This window comes from Neovison vison, chromosome 1 (genome assembly GCF_020171115.1).
Source record: "Neovison vison isolate M4711 chromosome 1, ASM_NN_V1, whole genome shotgun sequence".
NCBI lineage: Eukaryota > Metazoa > Chordata > Mammalia > Carnivora > Mustelidae > Neogale > Neogale vison.
The window spans coordinates 13,710,334-13,738,261 of NC_058091.1; the positions used below are offsets into that span (position 1 = coordinate 13,710,334).

Below are 27,928 nucleotides of genomic sequence, written 5' to 3' on the forward strand. Positions count from 1 at the left end.
AGCATCCAAAGCTTCACCATCAAGCTGGGCTCCGCTAGCGAATGGAACAATTATCAGTCCCGAGAGCTACCGAGCTGTCCCCAAAGGATGCTCCAGGCCCCCAGCATCAACACCTCGGTTAGAAATTCACGGCTCTTGCCTTGTCGTCGACTTTTCTCGCTCAGAACTCTGGTCCCGGCGGTCCAGACGCCTGGGACGGAATATATGCCCCCAGACCTGATCCGAAATAATTCTTTAGGGTAAAGGGTCAGATTTCTGGGTGAGGACGTCAATAAAGTTAAGAACTCCTCCTACGGTCGAGTCCTTCGGGGAGCAAAACTTGCTCGACTCCACAGTGTCCCGAAGCCCCACGCAGGGACGGCTTCCCCGGGGACCCCGCTTCTGCAGCTCCTCCCCCTCTCAAGACGAGCCCCGGGTTTCCAGCCGCCTCCGCCGGAGCACGAGAAACCGCGCGGACTGCGGGCGGACGGGAAGTTGAAGGCGCCCAGGAGCCAGAGCCTCTCCGATCGAGGGAGGCTCCCGGGTCCCCGCGGCTCCCGCGGAGCTCCGCCGAGCCCCCCGCTCCGTGGGCGCGGAGCCGAGGCGGGCGCGCGGGGGCCCGGCCGCCGGGAGGGGCGGGGCCGTGACTCACGCGGCCGCGCGCCGGGGGCAGCAGCGGCACCTCGGGCCGAGCCGGGCGAGGGGCTGCGCCCGCCGCGGGGCGCATGCGCGCTGCCGAGCGGCTCCCGCTCGCTCCCCGCCCACCCTCCCTCCTCCCCTTCCCCTCTCCCCTCCATCCTCGCCTCCCTCCGTCTCTCCTCGCCCGCCGGGTGCTGAAGTTGGGCGGATGGCAGCAGACCCGCTCCGCTAGAGGACCGAGCAGCCGAGCCTCGCGCCCCCGGACCCCTCGGTGCGCTGCCCACACCTCCAGGCGACTGGGTAAGATGCTGCCTCTCAAACCGAGCGGTGCTAAGTAAATGACATCAAAATGTCTGCTTTGCACCGATGCATGAATTTTGAAAAGGTGGCGGCTGGGGGAGGTGAAGGAAAGAAGGGGCGGAGAGTGCCACTGCCGGAGCCCGAGCGAGGGCGGCTGCGGGCGCTGGGGGTCTCGGCGCCGGCCCCGGCGCCGCGGGAGGGAGCGGGGTCCGCGCCGCAGGTTTGGGAAGTTGAAACCCGCGTTGCTGCCACCGCGCGGTCCGCTCGCCGCCCTCCAGCTGCGGCGGAGGGGCTGGGCGACTGTCCTGCCCGCCCCGGGAGCCCTCGGTCGGGTCCGCGGCGGCGAGCTGGGCGCCTTCGCGGAACCCGCAGAGAGGGCCGGGTGGGGGCGGCGGGGGACCCGCGGGGGCGCGAGGTCCTGCGGGATTTTCGTGGTGGTTTGTTAGGAAACCGAATGTGAAATTCACGGTGCCCCGTCGACCGATCCCCTCGGGGTGGTGGTTTTTTTTTTTTTTTTCTTTCTTTACCTTCAGGTGAATGCACTGAGCAGGTGGGGAAGGTGCAAGCCACAGGGGTTGCAGAAATGCACACCTAGAGCGTCGGTGAGCCGAGTGTGCGTGTGTGTGTGTGTGTGTGTGTGTGTGGATGTAGGGCGTGCGGGTCTCTTTTGTTCCTCCCCTCCCGCTAGTCGTAGGAAAGGGAGTTCTCGGGTGCTCGGTTTAGGGCAGATTTCACAGCCTCGGGGGCACCAGCAGGAGCAACGCCCACCAAGCCCCCGAGCCGCTGCCCGGGTGGGTGTATCCGAGCCTCCCCGGCCGGGGGTGCCGAGGATTCTGCTTATTGTCGATGGAATCGGTTGAATCGCCGCCTCTTCGCTAGCCTCCTTCCTCCTCTTCTCTTCTCGTGCTGCGGCAGAGTCTGCCTGCAGACGTCCGGCCGTTTCCCCTTCTCCCTACCTCCCTGTCTCCGTGAAAAATGTCGGAGGGCTGGAGGATGGCGGAGGGACCGAGCCGGCCTCGGAAGCCGCGGCTGGGGAGATGCTCCTCGCGAGCGGGAGGCTGTGGGCAGCGCGTCCCGGGCAGCCCGCGCCGGCCTCGGGTGTCGCGGGGCTTCTGGAGACGGACAGGGGGTCGCCTGGCCAAAAAGATGCCCGCCGTTCGGGGACCCGCCCTGCGTGCTCAGCCTCCATCCGGAGCCCGGGACGCTGCTCACCTGGGACAATCTCGGTCGCTCCGGGGAAGACGGACCCTGGCTCCTGGCATAGTTTTCCTAACCTCCCTGACCCTTCGATAAATGCCTCCTTCTTTAAAAGAGTCTCTGGAAGGTTTGTCCAGAGAACTTTGCAGGCTTCCCATAGTTTGTTTCTTTCTTCCTTGTTAGATTATTTCACAGGGAGATTATTTCCACCATGGGAAGGCTGTCGTCAATAATAGAGAGAAATCTTATAGTTTGGTTCCCATTTCGAATAAACATTTCTGAGACTGGATGTCATCTGAATTTCCGGCGTTCATACATACTGGTTTTCGGAGTAATGAATCCTTCTGAAATCATTTAATTGGAGATACAAGAAGCAGTTTTTATTGTTGTAGTGGAAAATAAAGTTTTCCTGCTAGTCGCCTATCTCCTAGACATTATGTATATTAAATAAGTTTGAAAACTGAAACACTTTAAATTGTATTTGTTTCTAAAGCCTTTTGTAGCAATAGTAGCAGGTACCTGTGAAATATACATTATAGCCTTAATATTAAGTGCAAAGGTGATTTGTACTCATTAGTTTAAATGAATGAGCAGTTTGACCTCCTCGAGTTAAGTTACTGTTATTAAGCCATTTCTTCTGTTAGCATGAACTAAAACAGTAATTAGCACCCTCATAGGAGAGTAGATTTACTGAGTATTTTTATAATCTTAAAAAAACTATTTAGAGAAACCATGGGAGGGTAGTATATGATTTTTGAAGATGACAAGTGTTCATTACTATGAAAAGATTGGATGGTATCGTTTATTAAATAAGATGAATCTCCGTGGCAGTGACGTCTGATCCCAGAACTAAGGGCACTCATCCTTCCTCCTAGGTTTGTAGTCTGAAAGATAAAGAAAACCACCTAGTTTACAAACAACTTAAGGTATCTGTTGTACATACTTAGATCTTTTTGGCTCTGGTTTCTCAGTGATTCCTTGGTGTTTAGTCCCCCTGGAAGTGAATTAACAAGGAGAGTTAATTTGCTGTCCATGTTCAATTCTAAGGCATCTCAGCTTTTCCTTCTCAAATAGATAACCCTTTGCTTTTAGGGATCTCCCTGCAAGATCCAAATTTATTTGAACTCAATATTGAAAGTCTAAGTCATTGTCATTCATATGGACTTCTTATAATTTTTCTTAATAATAATATTCTTAACATTTTTCTATCACTAGGGCCTGGGACTTTGTAGACAAGGAAAAGTGTATACTTATTTATAATTTATGTATTCTCACTTATTTGATCTTATTAAAACAGCCAAGTAAAAGTAAATGATCTAGGTCTAAATTGATGAAAATTTTGGTTGACTCGTAAGTTAAAAAGTAAGAAAGCATTTACCTGTTAATCTACAGCTGTGAAGACAATAGCCTTCACGTTAGAAGACATTTGCTGAAAGACATGAGGTTTTCTGGAAAAGTGGAAGGTGGGCACAGACAAAGAGGTATGGAGCCAAGAAGAATGGAATTCCATCCAACTGCATTTCTGCTAAGAATCCTTGTTCTGATAGTCCAGTTCTGCTTACTTAACAATAAAAATATTGTACCAAAAAAAAAAATATTGTACCACCCAGGAAAGCAAACATACAGCCTGTGCTGAGTGTAATACTATATGATGTGTAAAAGCATTTGAGTTCATCTGACTAGTATAATTAGAATAAAACATGAATGCATTGTAGAGGCTTCAAATTGTATGACACTTATAGGGGGGTGTCCTGGATCCTCAAAAATATTATAAGTTTTTACGGAAATTTAAAAAAAATATATTCCTTAGATGTATGTAGCCAGGACTTTCAGTGTTAGTCTGACAGTCTCATCTTCCCTCTCTACTTATCCCCCAAAGACTTTCCTAATATCCAAAGAAAGTATTTTAGACTCGTTCTCTTGCTGTTGTGCCAACGCCTAGTACAATAGCTGGCAAAAGGCAGGTGTTAAATAAGTATTTCCTAAATGAATAAATGCTGCAGAATTGACGTGGCTCATGAAAGCCTTTGGGATGACATTTATTAAAAGGAGTGCTCGTGCTCATTGCTAAGTACACTAGTGTGAGATCATAAAGATGCTGTTCATGGTCCAACATCTTTGAAGGAAACAATTTTTAGAATCATCACTTTGTGAATATGCTTACTTCAATGTAACATTTATATTCTTGATTTGTTTACAAATTATAAAGGTACTAAATGTTTATTTTAGAACCTCTAGAGCCCATAAAAATATATGAAACGGAAAATTTTAAATTGCATGGGCAGACATGGATATGATGAATAGAAACTTTAGGTCAAGCTGACCTTAGCTTATGTCCTCGCTTTTCCATGAAAGAGCTTTCTCAGCGTGGTCAATTTACTTACCTGTTCTGTGTCTCGGTTTTTTCAACAAGGATAAAGACCCACCTCCTAAGATGTTTATAAGCATAACTGTAATGCAGTGTATATAAGGTGCTGAACTTGTGCTTGGCATAGGCTAAGAACTTAGAATTATCTCAATGCCTAAGGAATTGCTATTGAAGTTACAGGGTAGTTTACCATTACACATAATGCGTACTATTTTTTAAAGAATTAGAATTATTTTGTAGAATTTCATACTTGCTTTTTAAAAAATTAACATTACTTTCTTGGTGTGTCCCAAAAAATTAAAACTGATATTTAATGCCAGTTTTGGTATTTTTAATACAATTAGTGACTGGAAAATAATTCAATGTATGGATGTCTTAATTTACGTAGCCATTGTTTTATTTTTAGATTTTTATGTTATTCCCCATATTTTACTATTGTAACTGATGTATATTCTTATGCCTGGCTTTTGTCTGCATATCTGTTTAGCATTTGTGTGTGTGTGTGTGTGTGTGTGTGTGTGAGTGAGAATGTGTAGGCTTGATGCTTGGCCAGAACCCCTGATTCTCACCAATATAAGATCATCTTTTGAAAAATCTTAGCTAATTTGATAGACGAAAATGGTATTTTTCAAACTTTTATTTCTCTTGTTACTAAAAATGGTAGTAACTTTTTTGACATGTACATTTTTTTTTTCCTTTTTCTCTCTAAGGAAGGATTGTTCAAGTCTTTTGCCTATTTTTTCTATTGGTATTCTGGTGTATTTTTCTTATTTATTTAAGGGCTAACGTAAATTTTTAAAAATGGCAGGAGCAAACAAAGAAAGGAAATGCTTAGTGACAGAGAGGACATGTGGCAGAGACTTCAGAGATCCTTGTGGCTCAACCAGACTCCAACTCAGCTGGAGAGGAGCAAACAGCAAAGTCTGGAGATGGATCAGCCACAGGATTAGGGCTGCTGTGCTGTCCGGAACATAGTGCCACCTCCTACTGTACCTGGGCTTTCCAAAGTGTCCAGTTCCTTCCAGAAGCCCAGGGTCACTTAATAGTTAGGGTCTGCTGTTTTTTTCTTTTGACACTGTACACACATACGTTACACCTTTCTATATGATCAGTTCCTGGGTTTTCATGGATGATTTCTGTCATTGCCAGCGCTGTAGGAGAATCTTTGGGTTTTCCTGAGATTTAAAAGGAAATATAGGAGTAGCTGGAAGACCTGCAGGGCATTCATTGAAGTTGCTCATCCAAATGTAGTCAGTGAAGTTGAATTATAAAACCGTATCAGGTTGGAATTGTGTCTTATCTGAAATTTTCAGCTGGATGTAAAATTAAATGGTAAAAATCTAATCTCTTAATGAATTCTGTATCTATAGTGTTTCATGGGATTCAGCATTCTTATAAGCACCTGGCTTTAACTTTTTAAATTCTATAACTTTTGACAAATTTGGTTTCAAAAGTTTGAATACTTAGCTGAAAAAAATTCTGCAGAGTCTCTTAGATAAGAAACTACCCAGAAAGGGTAAATTGGTACATGACTGCTGGTTCTGGTTTATCAAATATAGTAAAACCTCAGTAATTCAGCATCAGTGAATTTGGAATTTATAATGAACAGGAGGCCCCAATAGGAAAAGCAGTAAGTTGTAGTGGAACAGGAAATCTTGTTTCAAAGAGAATCGGACTTGAATTCTTGCTCTACTCTTTACTAGATATGTGGGCTTTTTCTTTAAATGATGTAAATGTTTCATACTTGAAATTCTGGCTTAAGTAATAAATATCTAAAAGCTCTTAGAATTTCATAAACTTTGTGTTTGAGATTGTTTTCAATCTGTGTCAAAAATATAATTTTATTATAGACCATGAATGTGGTTCGCAAAGCAAATATTTACTTCCTTGTATTAGGTCACAGGCTTTTCATGTACTGCTGATTGTCTATTGAAATACAAAGGTTATAATTCAAGAGCTATGACATTACAATAAAACAGACACAACCCAAGGGAAATTATGACATAAATGAAATGAGCAGGTAAGTGTTTATTTCATTTCTTCAATTATCTCAGGTCTTCCCAATGGTAGAGTGAGTTAAATCCAGTGGAAATTCTTTGTTAAAGTTGACACCACCATCTCTATTTACTTCTAGTCTCCGTGAAAGGCAGGGACTCATTTTAGTGTATTATGAAAGGCTATCTAATCTAGCGATTTTCTGAGTCAGTTTTGGTTCTAGGAAGACAAACCCGTGTCTCCACCCTATTTCTCTCACCTTTTCTACTTATTCAGGCTTCAGCTAATCAAAATCAACAAATATTTGAAAGTCCACTATATAAAAAGTGGCAATCTGTGTGATTTAATTAGAAAATGTGAAAAAAAGCACATGGAAAATCACCCTTGAGAGAAAGACGCTTTTTTAGGAGGACGAAAAAAATAAATCAATAAATCCTTTTAAAAATATGTTAAAATAAAAGGAAAGTTGGACCATCAATTTACATCTGATATATAAGGCTGAAGTATCTAGAGAACTTAATTAAATAAATATTGTGGAAAAGTAAAATTCAGATTTATTTTCCACTTTTTCATGACAAAATATGTAAAGAAATCATTAGCTATTGTTTTGAGCAAGTAAGTAAATGGAAATCTTGGGTAGCTGAGAAAAATGGGTGATGAGACATTTCTCTGTGGATTGTGGACATTTCTAAATAATTTTTCACAAAATAAATATTTTGGCTCTGTGGGAAAAAATAATTGTACGGTAGCATCAGAAATCATGTACTTTGCTTCTTAGCCTAAAAGGCCTCCACCTAAAAAAAAAAAAAAAAAAAAGGAAGAAAGACACATTTTTAAAGCAAGGAATGTAATTCCATAGAATGAGCCCAGATTTGGGATTCAAATAACCAGAGATTTAGCCTTAACTTTGTTGAGACTTGGTATCGTCATCTATAGAACTGAAAACTTGATAGTGTATACCTCAAAAATATACAAGGATTAAATGAAATTATGTCTGCAAAAATGCTTCAAATACTGACAGTCACTATGCAAGTGTTAGATACTGTATTAGGGTCAAGTAATTTAAATTAATCCAAGAAACATCATGTAGATGGTAGGTGCTTGAAGGGATTTTTATTTCTTGCCAGTATTTGTCTTCATAGTGGTCTTTATTAATGTTGAAGTTATTTTCTGCGTGTTTGCTATCTTATCCTTTCCTGACCATTTTGTGGAATCCACCAGTGAACCAAATATCCATTCACTCATAAACACTCCTGAGCACCTACTACGTGCCAGACTCTATGATAAGATTTGTTAATGCAAGAATTAAGTCAGCATGGCCCCTGTGTGCAAGGACTTCACATTTAAATTCTTCAATGTATTGTTTTGTTTCCATCTAGTGAGCACTGATCATTCTGTTTATAAATCATAACTAAATACCAGGTGAATGTCATGAGTAAGGATCTCTTTAGGATTTAGCAGTCTTAGGCAGATAGACCTCAAAGTGTAGACTTCATTCCCCCAAATGAGAGCAACTAAGCTGAGACTCAGATAAGGGGAAGGGAAAGCAGGAAGTGGCTCCCCCTGGCAGATGACTTCACCACCCACCTCCACAGGCCGACAACAAAAGACTGGAGGCTTACTGTTCTTTGTGAATCCATCCCAGCTCCCATTTCTCTCATTAAAGTAAAGAAAATGCCTGTACACATCTGTACTGTGCCCTTTCCCCCACCCCTCACTTAAAAATGATCCTGGATGATCATTAAAATATAATTTAAGGTACATTAAAGTGTTGGGGGAGGAGTGAGCAAAGGGAATCCGAGACAGGGATAACTCCCACCTTCCTTAGGATTCACATTTCCTGTGTAACAAAAATATAAAATTTTATCCTGATTCTATTACAGTTCCTTCTTTGATAATACTTTTTTGTAATGTAGTACATTGACCAGAAATCCAGAATGCCCTTTTCAGATTTAAAAAAATAAAATTACATTTGATTTTGGAGAAAGAAAACCATCTTGAGTACCTACTTGTTGGAATTATTAGGCTATTCTGTTAACCTCCCAACTAGATGTATCCTGATCTAGAAAGATCTGATACCATTTATAAAATCGGGGTAAAGACGTCAAATCCTCCCTAGAAAAATGCAAATGGATAGTTAATTTACCTACATGTAGTAATGAAAGACATTGACATTTTGAATGAAGCTCACTTGAAGCTCACTTGAAGGTGAGCTACACCCTCATGTCAGCCACTAAATTTAACTTGCTTGCCATTAAGCCTTTAACTGGGCTGTTAATAAGTAACCATAGGTGATAATCTGAGATTTGAACTTATTTTTTTCTCAGTTTATTTCTACTCAGCACTACCAGACCATCCAGCATTTTCCTATGCCCTGTGAGTTTAGTACTATCAAGACTTAAACATGAAAACAATGGAGAAAGCAGCATCTTTTATGGGGGCACTAAGGCATAGACGTGCTATAAAGCAATATAGTGACCTAGATAACTTACTTATGACTAACTGAATGCTGTAATTGGAGTATTAAAAACTCTAAATTAGAGTATTAAATATTCCATTGTGAATTGCAGTCTTCACCTACTGTATGGGTGAAACTTGACATTTGACCTTTTATCTCTTTGTATTATTATTAGTATGATTGGTAATTAAGATTATTTCTAAATAGATAAATTGAAAAGGAAGGAGTAGCAATTCTTTTTGTATCTTTAACGTTTTACAGAAAATAGGTGTTTGTTATTTTATATAATTTTTAGAGTAGTTACATAATTTTTGCCTGAAAATTAAAACATATCAAGACCTCAAATATTAAATCTATCAGGAAAATAAAATAAAACAAAACAACCCAGCTGTTTTATTCTCTTCTGGTAGTCAGGAATAAATGGACTTGATTTTCATATCTCTGTTAGTTCTCGAGTAAATAATATTGGCCATTTTGATTCAAGCTATCAGAGTCCGTATTTCCCTAGTTTGCTCCTGTCCAGTCTTCAGTTTTTGCGTTGAAGAAGTATTTTAGACTAAATTATCTTTAGTTAGATAATGCCTGTGCTTTACGACCCACCCATATTTATATAATGCTGGATTTAGTGGAAGGATATATTTATGTATCATGTTTAATGCTAAAAACCAAAAGATAGAGAATCCTTATTCACTGGTATTGTCTTCAAAGTTTAATATTTTGAACAGGTAATTTTATGTGTCAGTGTCTGAGAGTATGGGTGCATTTCCCCTTTTTGTTCATTGATTGATAGTGAGAAATAGACCTGTCCCTGTGTAATCAGAGCCAAGTGTTTAGGAGGAAAAGATGCATGCATTGGAGTACAAGAAGAAGAACCAATGAGATAAGAAGGAAAGTAAGTAAAAGGAAGATGGGGGTCAGCAAACAAGACCATTAGCTAAAAACTCATTATCTCTTCAAGTATAATATCATTCAATACTTTATTATATAATTCTGCTATATTATGTAACCACTTCCAATTTCATGAGTTCATGGGACCTAATCTTAAGAAGGTAATTTTTTTTCATTAATTCAGTAATTTCATTGACTGAACATCTGAGTAATGCAAGTGGTGTTTTATGATGTAGAATTTCATTAAAGAAATGTTAATTCCAGGAAGCAAAAAATGTGAAGCACTTTTCTTGACCTGGCATAAGTTAAGTTGAATAGTTAAAAATACTTATAGGTAATACCAAAATTTACTCACATCTATTAAAAATCTGCTCCAAATTTTTCTTTTTAAATATAACTACTCCAAAGTTACATTTTTTTTGGAGACCTTTACATTTTGACTTAAAATACCAGCAGTGAATAAATGCACATGCTAAGATTTGTTTATTGAGCAGTGGGCAGTGCAGTGGCTTAATGGTAAAACTGTTAATTAAGATTTCGGGTGGGGGTGGGGGGAGTGACAAGTGTGCTTGGAGAAGATTATCTGCTCATTGTCATTAAGCTTGTTTTTAAGAAAATGTGCATTTATGGCCTAGTAGGCTCTCTGAACATAGTTACTCAGTGATGCTGCTGGTTACAACCAAAATCAGCTTTGGCATTTGGTGTGCTGACCTCTGACCCCTAGCCCTGGGAGTTCTAGCCTGGTGGATTTCAGGGAAGAAGAGTGCTTGAGGTAGAGCCCACAACCCAAAACATGAAATCAGAGGCAGGCAGAAATAACCGAGAGAGTGATCTTTTGGTGCATCTATAAATACTTTCTGATTTTCCAAGTATTTACATTATTAGATTGCCAAGTTTTCTTCAGGTTTAGCTTGTCATCAGTTTCACATTTTTTGTTTCCTGGCTCCTTACTTGTAATTAATGCAACTAATTAGAGCCCTACTCTAGCTGGGAATAGTAAAATTAAATAAGCCAAAGCTAAGATGTAAGGGCCTAGAGACCAGCTGAAGAAAGAAATACGTATGTAAATTGCTATCGCTCTTCTGTTCTAGGAGGGACACAAAGTGCTGTGAAAACTCAGGCACTTTTGATTAATTTTTGATGGCCAAACCCAGGATCCGGCAAAAGTCTCATAGAGGTTGTGACATTTTTCTCAAGTTATTGAAAGATAGAATTTTGACAGGCAAACAGGCAAACAAAGGCCTTCTCGGCTCAAAGACAATGTAAATAAAGGTGCAGAACCAGGAGCGTTCGAAAAATGTTTTGTGGCACAGTTTTCCAGAAGTGTATAGTGCATGCAGGGAGTCAGCAGATGGTAAGGCCGGAAAGGAGGCAGGCACTGGTGGGCCTTGAGATCAGGGTGAGGAGCCAGCCAGGCACAGGGCGCCCGTAGTACCATGCAAGGACGAGCGCAGCGTAGGACCTGTCTTCATCAGGTCTGTCCACGGTGGAGAGCGGGAGGGAAGCAGGAACAGGATTTTAGCTGTCCAGGTGAGAGAAGCGGAGCCCGGACTGGGAAACGGAGAAGGGGCTCAACCCACGGTCGCGGGCAGTGACATTGTGAGACCACGTTCAACTCCGAGCCTAAGGACTTGGTCACCAGTGAGATGTAGAAGATGCGAAAGGCACCTCAGAAGCCGAGCAGGAGGGTTTGAGCCTATGTCTGGGTAATTCAGACACCACCGAGATGTGAAAACAACATGTTGAAGAAGCTGGGGAGGACGTAAACTGAGTTTACTTCGAGAAATAATCTCATGTTCGCATCAGAGTTAAAAACCTCGTTGATTGCGCAGGAAGCAACAGGTCCGCCCTTGGGCTGTGTCCACAGAGGCACATGGTATCCAGAGTGAAGCTGGGGACAGATCTGTTCTGCATATTCAAGCCACAGCTGGAATGTTGTTATTTTGAATTTCTTTCCTCCCGAACACTGTGGTTGAAGGTTTGCAATACACGTGGTAAAATTAACAGAATCCGGTAGTTCATGGAAGAAGTGATTGGAGGACTTTGTCCTTTCTGAACCTGGGATAGAGTGGTTCCTCTTAGAGAATACGTGTATTTCACCGTTTGGAGACGAGTCATGTGAATAATTAGATCGATTAAAAATTGCCCCAGTGATAGAAGGGGAATAATACAACCACCTGGCAGACTTGTAAAGAGATAATTTGTGCAGAGGCCCTGGCACACGTTGGCATTCAGTGCATCTTAGCTCTTAATGTTACTCTTAAGAACAGCATTGGGGGCGCCTGGGTGGCTCAGTTGATTAAGCCACTGACTTGATTTCAGCTCAGGTCATGATCTCAGGAGCTGAGATTGAGACCTGCTTTGGGCTCCCTGCTCAGAGAGGCATCTGCTTAAGATTCTGTCCCTCTGCCCCCTCCTGTGCTCCAATAAATAAAGCTTTTTTTTTTTTTTTTTTTTTTTTTTAAATAGCATTAGAGGGGCACCTAGGTGGCTCAGTGGGTTAAAGCCTCTGCCTTTGGCTCAGGTTATGATCCCAGGGTCCTGGGATCAAGCCCTGCATAGGGCTGTCTGCTCAGCGGGGAGCCTGCTCCCCTTCCTCTCTCTCTCTGCCTGACTCTGCCTGCTTGTGGTCTCTGTCTGTCAGATAAATAAATAAAATCTTGAAAAAAAATAGCATTAGAACTGGGAGGCATGTGTCATAGAGATGGATTTTGCCATCCTATTGGAAATAACTTTTTTAACTATCAAAACCGGCTACTTAGATGGGTTGCTTTGAAAGGCGCTCAGTTTGCTATTGAATGTGTGGTGGACACGCACTTGGCAAAGACCTTAACCAGAGGAGATTTAAGGATTGAACGGGTCAAAGAACTGCAGGACTTCATTCTGACTCAGGTTCAAATGTTCCAGGGGATTTGGAAAGTGAACTCGGGAGAGACACCGGGGCTGGAAGTACAGTTCAAAAATCCTTTACTTAGGGACGCCTGGGTGGCTCATTTGGTTGGACGACTGCCTTCGGCGCAGGTCATGATCCCGGAGTTCCGGGATCGAGTCCCGCATCGGGCTCCCAGCTCCACGGGGAGTCTGCTTCTCTCTCTGACCTTCTTCTTGCTCATGCTCTCTCTCAATGTCTCTCTCTCAAAGTAAAAAAACAAAAAAACAAAACAAAAAAACCTTTTAAAAAAAAATCCTTTACTTAAAAGTGACAGTAGTAGGTGATCACCAAGAATAGCAGTGTAGAGAGCGGTGAGAGCTGGGAGTAGAATCCTAAAGTCTGCGTGCATTGAACAGGCATGAGGGGAAAGAAGGAAACTGAAACACACACGTGTGCACACTCGCACACTCACACGCAAGATGGTCAGGATGAAAAAAATAATGTGTGAAAAGGAGAGCCAAGACGCTGTAGTTGGCCATGAAACCAGGGAAGTGGAGTTGCTTTTAACCAACTTGACTTGTATTTATAGTAGGCTTCCCAAAAGGTGTGGAAAAGGGAGGCAGGTTTATGAAGGAGGAGCAGCTGAGTTATGTCAAGTGGCCGAGAGGGGAAGACTCGGACCGAGGCAGCACGTGGGACTTTGCATGGAGGAAGTTGTTTGTGACTGTGCGGAAGGCACTTGTGATTAATGATTTATCCATCATCTATTTCCAAAAGGTCTGAGGCGGCTTAAATCAAAGCACTTTCACACGGGGCAATGAAAGCGAAACAAAATAGAGATAAGGGGCTGCAAAGAGAAATAAATGTAGGAGAAGGTGGACATCCCATAAAACACGGACAGGTTATTGTAACAGGAGCACTAGGTTTTACCTCTGGGGTTCCAGCAGCCAAAATGAAAGGGTTGCAGGACAGGCTACCTATAACTCATTGCTTAATGAAAGAAAACAGTTTTCCAGAAGTTTTATCTCCTGGCGCTAAATTCCATGAAGAGTATATCCCATTGATTCTTTTTTTTTTTTTCTTAAGATTTTATTTATTTACTTGACAAAGAAAGAGAGAGAGAGAGAAAAAAGGCAGGAAAGCACAGCAGGGGGGACCAGCAGGCAGAGGGAGAAGCAGGGAGCCCAGATACAGGGCTCAATCCCAGGACCCTGGGATCATGACCTGAGCTGAAGGCAGTTGCTTAACCAACTGAGTCACCCAGGCGCCCCCCATTGATTTTTAAGGAAGGAAAAGTGACATATTAGACAATGAGATCAATGATGTTTCTGCTTGAAGATGCAGATTTGATTTGAATTGCTGTTTCTTTTTTAAACCCTTGAAGGTCAAGTATGTGGCATTAAGTCTGTGAAAGACTAGCTGGGCATCAGAAGACTCCTGAGTCTGAAAAATCAGCATTTAGGACAGCATTAAAGAGGAGGTCATCCTAGAAGGGAGAAAGCAGAGTAGTTCAGGGAACAGGAACATGAGGGAGGAAAGGCTCTAAGCGCCTTACAGCCTCCCTGCCCTCTGCATTTGCTACTTCCTCTGCCTAAGAAACTCCCCCCTGATCCTTCTCAAAACTGAAATTCAGATTTCGGTTCAAATGTCACTTCTTCCAAGAGACCCTTTCTGGACTCTCTGCCTCGTGTTGTTCCTAACAGCAATCTGCTTTGTCAAATTCATAGCGTTTACTGCTCTCTTAAATTCTGATCAGTCTCCTTCGTCCCGTAGGGCAGAATGGACACTAGCACAGTGAGCAATGCCAAGAGCAGAATAGGAGTGCAGTGCGTGGAAGGGATGGGTGTTTTGTGGATGGGGAACAGCTCAGCTGGCATCGATGCCGTCGCTAAACGGAGGTAGTGCTGGAGCGGTAAGTTCTCCCTAAAACGGTAGCTGAGAAGAGAATAAGGATTGTAATAATGACATAGTCGTCCTGGGAATTTTAAGGACCCTGAGGTTTGAAAGAAGAGCACAGATGCTTGGTACATTTTCTTTTCTACTCACAAGGAGCCTTGGTACTAATAGGAATGGGAAGTTCATGAATAGTCGTTGATCATGTTTCTAAGGGGCAGAGTGTAAGTGGGAAAAGCACAAAGGACCCTACATGGTGGCAAATTCCCTTTCTCTCTCCTTCATTAAGATTATTTAATATCACCCATTTACATTTTGAAGAGTATCTTTCAAAAGTATCTTATGCTGTTTAAGCATAAATAATTTAGCAGGACTCTTTGTAAGACTGATTAGCTATGAGGTACATTTTCTTTTAGGATCCCTTCTGACAGCAAACAATAAAACCCCTACAGAGTTTAATGTGTGTGTGAGCACATGTGGGTAAGGAATGCATGGTGTGTGTGGCAGAAAAGAATGCATCAAAACTGGGGCGCCTGGGTGGCTCAGTGGGTTATGCCTCTGCCTTCCGCTCAGGTCATAATCTCAGGGTCCTGGGATCAAGCCCTGCATGAGGCTCTCTGCTCAGCAGGGAGCCTGCTTCCCCCTCTCTCTCTGCCTGCCTACTTGTGATGTGTCAAATAAATAAATAATCTTTAAAAAAAAAAAAAGAATGCATCAAAATTGCCTAAAATGTAAATCAAGTCACTGACATACAAAGAGAAAAGCAGAGGTGCCAGATGAGGGAAGACCTTTAGTAATGAAGGACTAGGAAGCCATTGAGAGACTGGACCCAGAATGGGAACCCAGCAACAGAGATGAACTTTTTGAAAGAACTAAGGAGAGGACTTGAGTGGAGAAGGCAAACAGCAGCCTCAGGTGGGGAGTAGAGCCGAGGAAGACCTTTTTTAAACATTTATTTTGGGTGTAGAGAGGACGAAGTTTTTTGGCAGTGAGAAGCAAAATTTATCAATGGAGAAGTTTTGGGGAAAATGCCATAGATTTATCCGGAGAACTCATTTTATTCATTCTTGAAAATTTTAAAATGTTTCTGTATCAAAATAAAAACAAATATAAAATATTACTCATTCATTCATTCAAGGTCAGTCCTGGTACTTGGAAGAAATTTTGATTATTTAGCCCTATTTTGAGCTTTGCCTCCGGACTCTGGGGTAAAGTGAGCAGTTCCAAGGGAGCGGAATTTCCCCAAGGTTGTGGGCAGGCAAGAGATTTAGAACCATGGAGCATAATAAACTCAAAAGGCACCTTGAAACTATCTGAGTCCACAGAAATAATGGGTTCTTTTTCCCCTCCTCTCCTCATCACTAATATTTTAACTAATAGCCAGAAGAAAGATTCCTGGGACAACTATTACAAATTGGGTTTTCTCTAATGGCTTTACTGGAGGCCTCCAAAATGACAAGAAGCATTTGCAGCTTAGAGGACAATAAATTCTCATTCTGGTTTTCCTTGCATGCTGAATGAGAAGCTTTAATCATAATATTAACTGTATTACTTAGTCAATTTTTTGATGAAGTGTTTGGTTGTTAAAACAAAGTAAGCAGACTTTCCTAATTATAATTTGTTAAATCTTTCCACATAGGGATGTCCAACCTAATGTTGCCTGTGTTTAATGAGCAAAAGTAAATTACCATAGAGTCAACTGAGTAAGAATACAAGTTTAAAAAATGGAAATTAGTGTTAAAAAGAAAAACAGTCACCTCACAGACTCATTGGGAAGGCAGTCTTTTGAATGCAAAGTGAAGTAAGGAAGATTTTCACACGTGTTCATTCTTCTATTTGAAGACAACAGTGACCTGTCATTCAAACATAGGGGAATAAACAGGAAACTGAAGCTCGGATAATAACAATGAAAGGAAGAAATCAGTGTTTAACTGCAAATCTTGCAAGCTACAAAGCAGAAGTTATATTCATAATCTGTGATATTCTGTTGTTTGTTTCTAACACTGCACTGCATTTGGCTTTTATAGGAATAATCTGAGAATGAAGAATAAGTGATTTGGGGGAAAAGTTGTAAGTAAAATGGATTGTGATTGATTGAGAGACAGAATTTCTGTGCATCACTCATGCAGTAAAGTTTCTCTTTTAACAAATATGCAGGGTCCTGGGATGAGCCCCGCATTGGGCTCCTGGCTCAGTGGGAAGCCTGCTTCTCCCTCTCCCACTTCCCCGGCTTGTGTTCCCTCTCTCCATGTCTCTCTCTCTCTCTCTCTCTCTGCCAAATAAATAAATAAATAAATAAATTTTTAAAAAGTACTTATTGAGCATTTATTATGTTCCAGGCACTGTTCTGAGAGATTCAGATTTATTAGAGAACAAAACGCACAAAAATGCCTGCCTCCTTGAGCCATACTGTTAGATCTTTGATTTTTTTAGTAGATTCCTAGAGGGAATCATTTGTAAAGCACTTGGGATCCTTATAAAGCAGGACTATAAAAAAAAATGTATATTCTTTATATATACGTTCTTTCACTTCTATAATAGGTGGGCAAGTAAGTGATGCTCAGTAGGCATGTACCAAAGACATGGTAGCTGTATCAGATTGGAATGTAATGGGAATTTTCTATACCTTAATTCTTTTTTTAGAATTATTTATTTATTTGACAGAGAGAGAGAGAGAGAGAGAGAGAGGTAGCGAGAGAGGGAATCCAAGAGGGTACACAAGGGAAGTGGAAGGGGGAGAAGCTGGCTCCCCATTGAGCAGGACCCTGGGATCATGGCCTGAGCCAAAGGCAGAGACTTATTGACTGAGGCCCCCAGGCTCCTCTAGACCTTAATTATTTTAAAAATTGGCATGACCTGTATCAGTTCATTTCAAACCAATATGTTGAACTACTACTAATGTATTAATTGCAAGTCAGAAAATACTGGAACGAGAGGTCAGAGGAAGGAGACTGCATTCCCCTACCTTCTTTCATTCAAAGAAATATAAAGTTTTGGGCACAAGGGGGAGAAGTGAGCTCATTTTTCTTAGGCTACAAATCTGACTTCCCTCCAGGATTTTCCCAGGAAGGAGCTTCCTGTTTTATCTCCATCCCTTAGCAGTTTCTTGCATTTGGCTGCCAAACTTGCTTAATAGTGTTCTGTGCTCTGAGGTACATTTCAGAGAATTTAGAGCATAATTAACTGAAGTAGAAGAATTCCGAGGTATATCAGAAAATACAGATCACATTTAACAGAGGTAGAAAACCGAAAGGAATAAGTTCCTGAAATGCATATTTAGACAGTAAGATAGGAATGTGGTTTTACTGTGTCTCAGCTCTGGAAAAATTATGTATGGAAGTTGTGTAATGTGCAGAGCCAGCATGGGAGTGAAATGAATAAAAATGAATAAAGCTATAAAAGAGAAGAAGCAGAGGCAGCTTAAAAGTTACAAGGAAGGATATGGTGCTCCCCACTCCCCCCGCCCCTTTGGACAGGTGTTTAGCAAATTGCCTTGTAACTGACATGTACTCATGTACATGAGTTTCCAATTATATTACAGGAGAAGCAATATTTCCTGGAAGAGCTGGTTTGGGGCAATCCGAGTGCCCCTTTTACCTGTGATTTGTCTCAGTTCATAATGGCACATACAGAATCACAGGATGGCTTTGTTTTCAAGGATGGCACTGAAGCAAGACATGACGAGTTATCAAGAGCTGTTAGGGATTTGATTGTTGCCAAGGGGAAATGAAGGAGAGACATCTGAATGTGTTCCTGGAAAAATAAGTAAGGGTAGCTATGCTTTGGTTGCTACTTTATTTGTGTTTCAATAATGGACTTAAGAACACATTACGAGTATTCTGCCACCACTTGCAGTAATTTAAGGCTAAACAGAGCAAGTGATATTTTTACAGCTGGGACTTTAACATGTTTTTTTTTTTTCAAGTGATGTGTTGCTCAGGTGGAATTAAAATTTGATTATCCCCGTGCGTATTGATAGAAAAGATAGTATAGACTTTAAGAGGCTTATTATGTAATTGTTGTATACAAATAGCATGAAAAATTTATCATGGAATTTATTTAGTTTAACTTTCAAGAACAATTAAAGGCTCATGGTGAGATGAGATCAGCTCAAGTGAAGTGTTAAACTTGTTTTTGACACTTCAGACATAACTATTATATTAGGTATTGGGGAAAAACATGGCACCTGGGGCTAGGCTTACTGAACTGCCAAAATGTCTGTTTAATCTTGACGGATTCAGGAGGGTCAAGTTCTCACTCTAGCTGCAAAGAGGTCCAGTGAGCTCGTGAATCTTAGCATGACAAAGAATTGTGATATTCAGATAGCATCATCATCAGTCTCACCAGGACATTTCTGGTGGCTTCCATTCATCATTTAGGATTGCTGATCCACGGTGGACCACGATGCCTCACTCTAGCAGTGAATCCTCTCCCTGAGAAGGAAGATTCTGAAAGCACACTCCATGTCAGTTAAGGACCAACCTCTTCTTCCCTTTCCTTCCACCACTCTTCTTACCTGCAAAGACCAATATTCCTGACCTGCAGAAAATGGTTTCTCTGCTGCTGCTTCCAAGCCTTTGCTCAGACTTTTTTCTGTCTGGAATGCTATACATGTTTGCCTTCACTTTTCTAAATCCCGACCATCTTTTAAGGTCTAAGCTAAAGTCCTAAGACCTTCCTGAATTCTTGTTTGGCCACCTCAGAGAGACCTGTCCCTCCACCGAAACTGCCTGCATCGCACAATGACGCTTGTATTCTTGTCTTCTCCATGCGCAAACCCTTTTCCTTCCCACGTTCTTATGAGAGGGTGGCATCTATGCAGTCACTCATGCTGGAATACCAGGAGTTGACCTTGAACTCCCTCTCACTCACATCCGGCTCCTAACTAATCGATCCCTAACCTAGGCTTAATTTACCTCTCAAGTACTTCTTACCTCTGTCCCATTTCTCCATTTCTGTTCTCCCCAGTCACCATCATCATCTTGCCCAGACCACTGCAGTAGCCTCCTGCCCATGTTATCACATTGTTCCACCTGTTCGGCCCACTGGTGCCAGCATGACCAACATGTGATGTCTGTTGCTACTTTACACTCAGAAAACGTGCCATACCACCCCATCACCTACAGATGAAATCCAAATGCTCTGCAGGGCCCTCTCCATGATTCCTCCCTGCCTAATTTTCTCCAGTTGCTGTTACTTCTCAGGTACCTTATGCCCCAATCACACGAAATGAATGAATGGGTAGATGGATGGATAAATGAATGAATCCTTAAGAAAATAAGCCATGCTGGTATAAGCCTCCTTGTTTTTCCTCATGCCGTTGCCTCTGGATGAAAGGTTTTAACCTGCCTTTATCCACTTAGAAAACCTCACCTTCCATATTACTTTCAATAAAACCGCCTCTCACTACTCCTAGCCTAATTCCATGCTTGCTCTTTCACAAGTGAACACTCAGTACAGACTTTTGTGAACCCACCGCTAAGTGATAAGCTTATCAAAAGTGGGGATTGATTTGTGTTGGGGTTGGGGGGCGGAGGTGAGGAGAACTTTTTTTTTAAATGCCCAGCATAGATAATAGGTGTCTAATAAATATCTATTTATTAGCTATCCATACAGCTGAAATCTTGCCTGTCCGCTTTCTCTGGAATAGGCAGTGCTTTATAACGTAAGGTAGATACAGAGTGCCCTCTGCTTGCCAAGTAACCTGAGATTGAGTTGGACTGATGGAGTCGAATACCTCAGACAGATGCACTGAGGTTGAGCAGATTTCAAATTCCTTGAGGCTCTTCTGCCTAAGGTTAGTAATTTGCTCTGAGTAGAACCCCAAGTCCTTAAAATGCCCTACAGGCCCTCTGTGATATGCCCACCTTCTCTGCTCCATACCCTTCTGAAGTCATCACCTCCACTGTCCCCTTGCTCCTCTGCCCCAGCCACACAGGCTCTTAGCTGTTCGTGCAATGGGCCAGAACATTCCTAACTCAAACCCTTTGTTCCTCCTGCCTGGAACAGTCTTCCCACAGATATCCATGTGGCTCACTCCCTTATCTCCTTTATTTTTGTTCAGATGTCATCTTTTCTGGGACTCTTTCCTTGACCACTGTTTAAAATTGCAGGCTCCCCCTCCGTTACTACCCTCCATCTTGCTTCTCTTCGTAGCACTTAGAAGTCCTATGTGATTTTTATGTCTTTTATTCATTTCTGTATTCCAGGTCCTAAAACAGAGCATAGCTCAAAGTAGCCATTCAATAGATATTTATTGAATAAATCAGTACATCCATCTGATGTAGGCAACAACTCTTCTTGGATATTTCTCTTTGAATAATCTTTATGTCCATGAACTAATTTCAGGTCCGGTCGTTGGTGAATGTCTGATCTTAGTCAAACATGTTCTGGCTTAAGAGTCATTTATCTTGGGTTTCACTCTTAACTCTGCGACTTACTAATTCTGTGACCTTGAGCGAGTCATTCCATCTTTCTGGGTCTGGTTTTTCTCATTTATAAAACAGGGCTAAGGATACCTAGTGAATTACCTAGTGAGTTAGTATGACAAATACTTCAACCAGCAAACATGCTGGTTGGCAACTATTTTTATTTATTATCTGTGCGAGGAACCGGAGGGAAAACATGGCATAATGAATAGTCAAACAGATGTGAATTTGATGTCTGTCTCCACCGCTTATTAGCTGTGTAATTCTGAGAAACTTTACCTCCTTTCCTTGAATAAAGATATTTTATCTCAGAATTGATTAAAATACAAAAACTAGTAATATACGATGTTTCAACAATTCTATATACAGGTTTTTTTTTCATATTTTAACATTTTCAGAACTCCGTTTGTACTTTTACTTTACCATCAGTGATGTCTTAGGTTCAGTGAAATGTGGCATCTGCTTCAAAACTTATATGTTAAACAGGATGTAATTATAGTTTAGACTCTCTCAGGTCACTTTGACAATTATAAAATATTTATCTCTCTTCCCTTATTGGGAAAAATTGGCTTTCAGTGAATAATGACAAAGAAGTGAATCTTACCTTATCATGTTTAATAGCCATTATTTTGCAGGACCCTTGAAAATTTGTTTTTGCTTTTTTTTTTTCTGATTTTACCCAAAAGAAAACAAAGTATATATTTATCTAACATACGAATCAGAAGGTACTCTGCTCAGCTTAGTTCCTGGTAATAAGAGGAGGGCGCTTTGTTTTTCTGGGTCCCTCTCCCTATATCTTCACCTCGAGTTTGGTTTACATTTTCTCCTCCCTTTGGTTTGGTCATGGAGAACAAGAATAGAAGAATATCCTGGCAACCTCAGCAACCGTACTTTAACATAATACGGTTGCTAGGAGAAGAGGGTAGTAGCCGCACTTGAGAAGACACGTGATTCTGCTGGCCTGGAGGAGCCAATGGGCTGTGGCAGAAACCACCAGCCAGAGCCGCCCTTCTCCACCATGCCTTCCACAAGGCATGGAAATAGAACTCTCCTGCCGTGCCCTGGTCAACGGGTGGTAATATTTTATGGCCTATTTTCAATAAAATATAAACACAAAGGAAATAAAAATGTGATTACTACTAATGATGTCATCATAAAGAAATGGCATATTTCAGCCCATTAGTCCTAAAACCCTCTTCTGTTACACTGAAACTACTAATGCATTGTTAAAATCGACAGTAGGCCATTACTCAAATTTTGTAACCTCTTGTATGTTTTGTGGTTTGTCATATAGTGCCCTGGTTTTTAGTTAACAGAATTGGAGAACAGTAACTGGCCAGGACTATGTGTGTGACTGCAAGAAATTCGACACTCATTAGCCATGCTCTTTGCTCACTGGACTATAACCATTCTGAGATGGATATATACTTCCATAAAGATTTGCAGAGAGAGAGCTCATTGCACAGTTCATTTTATTCATTCGACAATTATGGCTGAGATTCTACCAAGTGCCAGTCGCGGAGTATCAGGGCCACGGCCAAAAATAAATATTTTAAGATAGCATGCATAAAGCAAGACCCATGCACAATGAAAGTAGAATGCCTAATGTTTGCATTGCATTGTTCCTTTAGTTGAGGAGGGCACCAAAATGTTTTGGGCTTAGCCCTTATTAGCATTTGAAAGGAAGCAATACTCAGACACATAAACATTTTTGGATCTGTCCACATAGGGCAGCCCTCAGTTGGCAACTGTAATTAGGATCCTTCCCATGCTCACATGGCCTAAGGGAACCCTGAGTGACCACTGCTGTCTGTTGGATTATTTTACAGCTGTAGGAGTTAGATAGGCCTGCAAAAGCCAATGAACGATCCCCTGATAATTTTAAGAAAACTCAGATATCATCTGATTCCTACCACTTTTCATTATCTGCTTGATGGGCCCTGGACAAAGTCTGACTCCAGGATACACCTATTACATTCCGTAGCTGTGTTTCTTAGACTAAGGAACGTGTGATTCCGTTTCTCCGATTGCAAGGCCTGTATTATTCAGCTACCCTCCATTTTCCCTTCTCTGAAGAACCAATTAACCAGAGAGCCAAGGAAGACATTCTTCGAACTCGTGAGCCTGTGGCAACTAATGCTTAGATTCTTTTTTCCCTTTGATCTGAACATTAAAAAATGAGAACGTTGGCTTCCATTTGGGTATGCTTCAAGCCAAAATAAAAATGGAAATAGGTTACAGAGCAATGAGGATATGACTTCAGTATAGAACTTAGAAACAGTTTTTTTTTTTTTTTTCCTTTTGGAAAGACTGAAGATTTATATCCCAGAAAAAGTTCTAATACAGTGAAATTTATCTACTCCTTCTCCGTCCCCAGTCACATTTTTGGGAATGTAACAACTCTAAAACTAGTCTTCCGGTATGTTCGCATATGTTTGCGTATATACACACGTATTATGATTTTACTTAACTTGAAAGATGTGTGTGTTTTTACCAGTTTGATCCCTCAGGAAAAAAAAATCAGAGACAAAGTATGGCTCTAGCAGGCTACATTTCCTCTCCTCTCTCCGGGTGCCCCATCTGTCTGTCTCCCATCCTGGACATCCATGGTGTCCCATCCTCTGGTGTCTCCTGATAGGACTTATGGAAGGAGCCAAGTGATAAGGCTTATCACGTCCCTTAACAGAAGGCTGTGAAGAAGCAAAAATGCCTTCGAAGTACCAAGACAGGTCACTGAGTCTGATGGAATGCCAGGCACGAGTCTGGTGTGTTGCTGGTAGGTAGCACTTCATACTCATCTAACATAGTCACCTGGGGTCAACTCTGAGGCCGCTCCTTCCAGCCTTCATTTTCCTTTGATGAAGAGATTCTGCTGTAGGTAGAAAAGATGTCTACCATCACTTTCAAATCAACAGCATATCATATGGTCCCTAATAGATTATGCAGCAGGAGAGTGGATGTGAACCTTGAAGTCTATCAGACTAGGTTCAAATCTTAATTCCAGTGCTTAGAGCATAGGCCGTTGCTTAAATTATTTAAAACTGGACTTTTCACTTGTAAAGTGAAGAGTATTTACTTATCAGAGTTATAAAGAATAAATTGGGTAAATTAAAACAGCTAGCAATCATGTCTAGAATCTCTTAGTACCTAAACTTCTGTTCCCAGAGTTCAGCAATCCTTTGGCCACACAGAGACCTAAACTCCATTAATGAACTGTCCTTCATCCCCTTGATGTCCTCTCACTCCTGGATGCTAAAACTTTGGTAAAAGTTTGTCTCTGGATTGCTATTGTCTAAGCGCGGCTGGGCACATAATAGTTGTTCAATAAATGTTGGATTAAAAGAAGAAGAAATGAATGTAATCAGTGTTTGTCATTTTTCCTTGCTTTTGCTTGTAAGACATATTTGACCATTTTCTCATGCAGTCACAATACATATTTTATCAAGAGTTACAAATAATAGCTAACTAGTTCACTGCTTTTCCATTATTTGTCAAGGAACAAATAAGTCAAAGTGCCCATTAAGCTATTGCATTTCATTCTTAAGTTACAGTCCAACAAGACTCTGAATTGAAAGAACCACAAAACAAACAGGTTCTGCTATCACCAATGTTATTGTTAGAGGACGAGGCCCTGTGACAAAGAAGGGCCATCTCTACCTTTAGCCATGTTTTTCAGATGCTTCCTACCATCTTCCTAAAATCCTTCAAAAATATCCATTTTTCTGAAATAAACATGAAAGTCAGAGATTTTCAGGTTCCAAGGAAACATTCAACCTAAAGATATGAAGGCCGGTGCCGTGACCCTTTTGTCCATCAAATTTGACAGCTCAAATTTTGAATTAGGACACTTTCCCTCTAGACACACAAAATACCCTCTATTTCAGAGGTTCATGGGAGCTATTATTTACGTGGCCATGGCCACCATGGCCATAGAGCTGTAATAGAATCATCTGTGAGCTGACAGAGACTTGAGATCGTCCTCTAGGTCGAGCCTCCTCCTGTTAGGGGAAACGCAGTGAGACGAGGTGGCTGACTTCCTGTGACCAGGAAGTGAACGCAGTGAGATGAGGTGGCTGACTTCCTGTGACCAGGAAGTGAACGCAGTGAGATGAGGTGGCTGACTTCCTGTGACCAGGAAGTGAACGCAGTGAGATGAGGTGGCTGACTTCCTGTGATCAGGAAGTGAACCCAGCTCGACACCCACGATCTCTGTTTTGCAGCCGCTCTTGCTTACTGAGTGTTTAAGTGCAGAACAAACACTTTGCCAGGCGTGTTCACATGCATCACAAAATCCTCCCACTAAGGTAGTGCCATTTCTCTCATATCTTTCTTTCTTTTCAAATGAGGAAACAGCCTAGAGAGGCTAAGTAACATCTCTGTATTACACAGCAAGTAAAGGAGACTGTCTTCAGGCTCACTGAATGCATTTTTCCCTCAACAATTCATGTTCTTTCCTACCCTGTGCCTTTGTGTGTGAGGTCTCTCCGACCTGGCAGGCCTGTTGCCCTCGTCCCTCGTTCTTTTTTTTTTTTTTTCTTTTTCTTTTAAAGATTGTATTTATTTATGAGACACACAGAGAGAGAGAGAGAGAGAGAGAAAGGGCAAGGAGGGGAGCAGAGGAAGAGGGACAAGCAGACTCCATGCTGAGCGCAGAGCCGGCAGAGGCTTCGATCCCAGGACCCTGAGATCATGACCTGAGCCCAACCCAAGAGTTGGATGCTTAACCAACTGAGACACCCAGGCACCTCCCACCCCCAACTTCCCTCATTCTTAACACCTGACTGAAGTGTCACTACTGTGGGAAGTCACTCCAGCCCTCTCCTCTGGATTCCACTTGGGGTAACACTTTGTTCATAACTCTGTCAAAGCCCATACCTTGTGGCCTTATGAATCCTTTGCTTGCGTCTTTCTTTTACGCAAAACAGTTACCTGCCTGAAGACTCTTACTTTTCCCTTACATTTCTTGGACTTAGCCTTCATCTAGGACGTAGAAGATGCCTAACGAGTGTTAGTTGGATGACTCTATTATAAGACAAACTCTGTGTTTTCAAGAACTGAAGCTGATACATTCAGATTTTCAAAGCCGAAAACAGTTTGGATCCTAAGTATTATTTGTAGTTATTTGCAAGCCAAGCTGCAAATATTTCTTATAGACTAAATAATCAAATGCCTTCCCATATGGAGAGTTATGCATCCCTTTTATGATTCAGCCAATATGAATAATATATAATTAGATCATTTTTTTCATAATCTGCCAAAAATTGGAGAAATGGCATTCTGGTAACCAACTTGACATCCTTCCTCTTAAAATACTTATTTGGGAATCATTTGGAGTAGTTTTAGAAATTGAATTCTGTATCTCTATAGAATAGCATATATAATTCAAAACCCTGCTGTACTACAGATTCAGTTATTAAATGGATAGATTTTCCTAGAGTAAATACATCTGGTATCCAATTTCAAAATAATTTATCAAATTGCAGCATTTTACCAGAACACAAAGTAGAAATATTTAAAATCGTGAACATAACAATGCTGCTTCAGAAATGTTTCTCCTGTTTTATTCATGTTGTATTCTTTTTGCTGCTTTTGTTTTGTTTTTTTTTAAGATATCTATCACATGTTGGCCAAGATATACACCCCTTAAATTACTTTTAATAGACTCTCTTTAATATCGAAGTACTCATTATGGAACATACTGATTCTCTCTCTGCTACTGAGAATCGGAATGATTTGCCAGCAACTGAACAAATCTGAATTTCGAAAATATTGTGCATGTGCCCTCAGAGAATAAGTCACTTAAATTTGTATTTTCCACAAATTATTTGGATTTTTTTCTCAAAAAAAAAAAAGAAAAAGAAAAAAGGATTAGTAGTAGCCAGAATCACTGAGACAGAAAGTAGGATAGTGGTTGTCAGGGTCAGGGTCTAGGCAGAAGGCAAGAAAGAGGAGTTACTGTTTAATGGGTTTACAAGACAGATGTAGTTCCAGAGGTAGATGAGGATGAGGTAGCACATTCTGAACGTACTTAATACTACTGAACTGTATACCAAAAAGTGGTTTAGATGGTAAATAATATGTTCCTATATTTTAGCATCATAAAATTTTAGGGAAAAAAGTTAAAATAGTCAATTCAGAGTCTTGTTACTCTGGAAAAAAGTGCTAATGAGAAATGAGTTGGTTAGTGATATTTTACCAAAATTTTTTCAGAACTCCATTGAAAAGAATTTAAGAGCATGGTGCTTTGATTTCAACACTGGCATCATTAACTCAATATATTTATTGAATAATTGATCCAGCTTTCTGCTTAGATTTTCAGTGACAGCTTAATAAAAAAAACATACTATTTATCTCATTATTTTCACACTCCATGACAGGCATATTAATGCAAATGAAGGAATCTATACACAAAAATTAAAAGTATATCCATGATGGATTAATAAAAATGATATGCATTTTCTAGAAATACATAATGACTCTCAGAAATTCCCACAAAAACATAGCAAACAAATATTAAACTCTTAATGGACATGCCTGAGATTTCACATTATTATTAAAATTATTTTTTTTGGAGATAAATGTTTATCTTATTTAATTGATAAAGGTTATGTTAGCCACAACATTATATGTGAATGTGGTAACTATAAAAACTATCTGTTGAATGTAGTAATTAAAAAAAAAATTATTAGAGACCATGCATGCACATGCCAGGGGGTATGGGGTGCGGAGGAATAGCGAGGAAGGGAGAGGGACCAGCAGACTCCATGCAGAATGTGGGACTCATCTCATATCCCTGAGATCATGACCTGAGCTGAAACCAAGAATCAGATGTTTAACTGAGCTATCCATGTGCCCCTGAATGTGGTAATTATAAAAAATATTGAAAAATTTTTAAATGGAACATCCTGACT

At 41.1% G+C, this 27,928-nt stretch overlaps 1 protein-coding gene across 1 annotated transcript in view; it reads left to right on the top strand.

Moving 5' to 3' along the window:
* Positions 1-794: 794 nt before the first annotated feature.
* RGS17 (regulator of G protein signaling 17) overlaps positions 795-27,928 on the top strand; it is an 89,173-nt gene continuing 62,039 nt past the window's right edge. The window contains exon 1 of the mRNA XM_044243661.1: positions 795-918. The gene's annotated coding sequence lies outside the window, so the exon portion shown is untranslated. The remainder of the gene's footprint in view (positions 919-27,928) is intronic.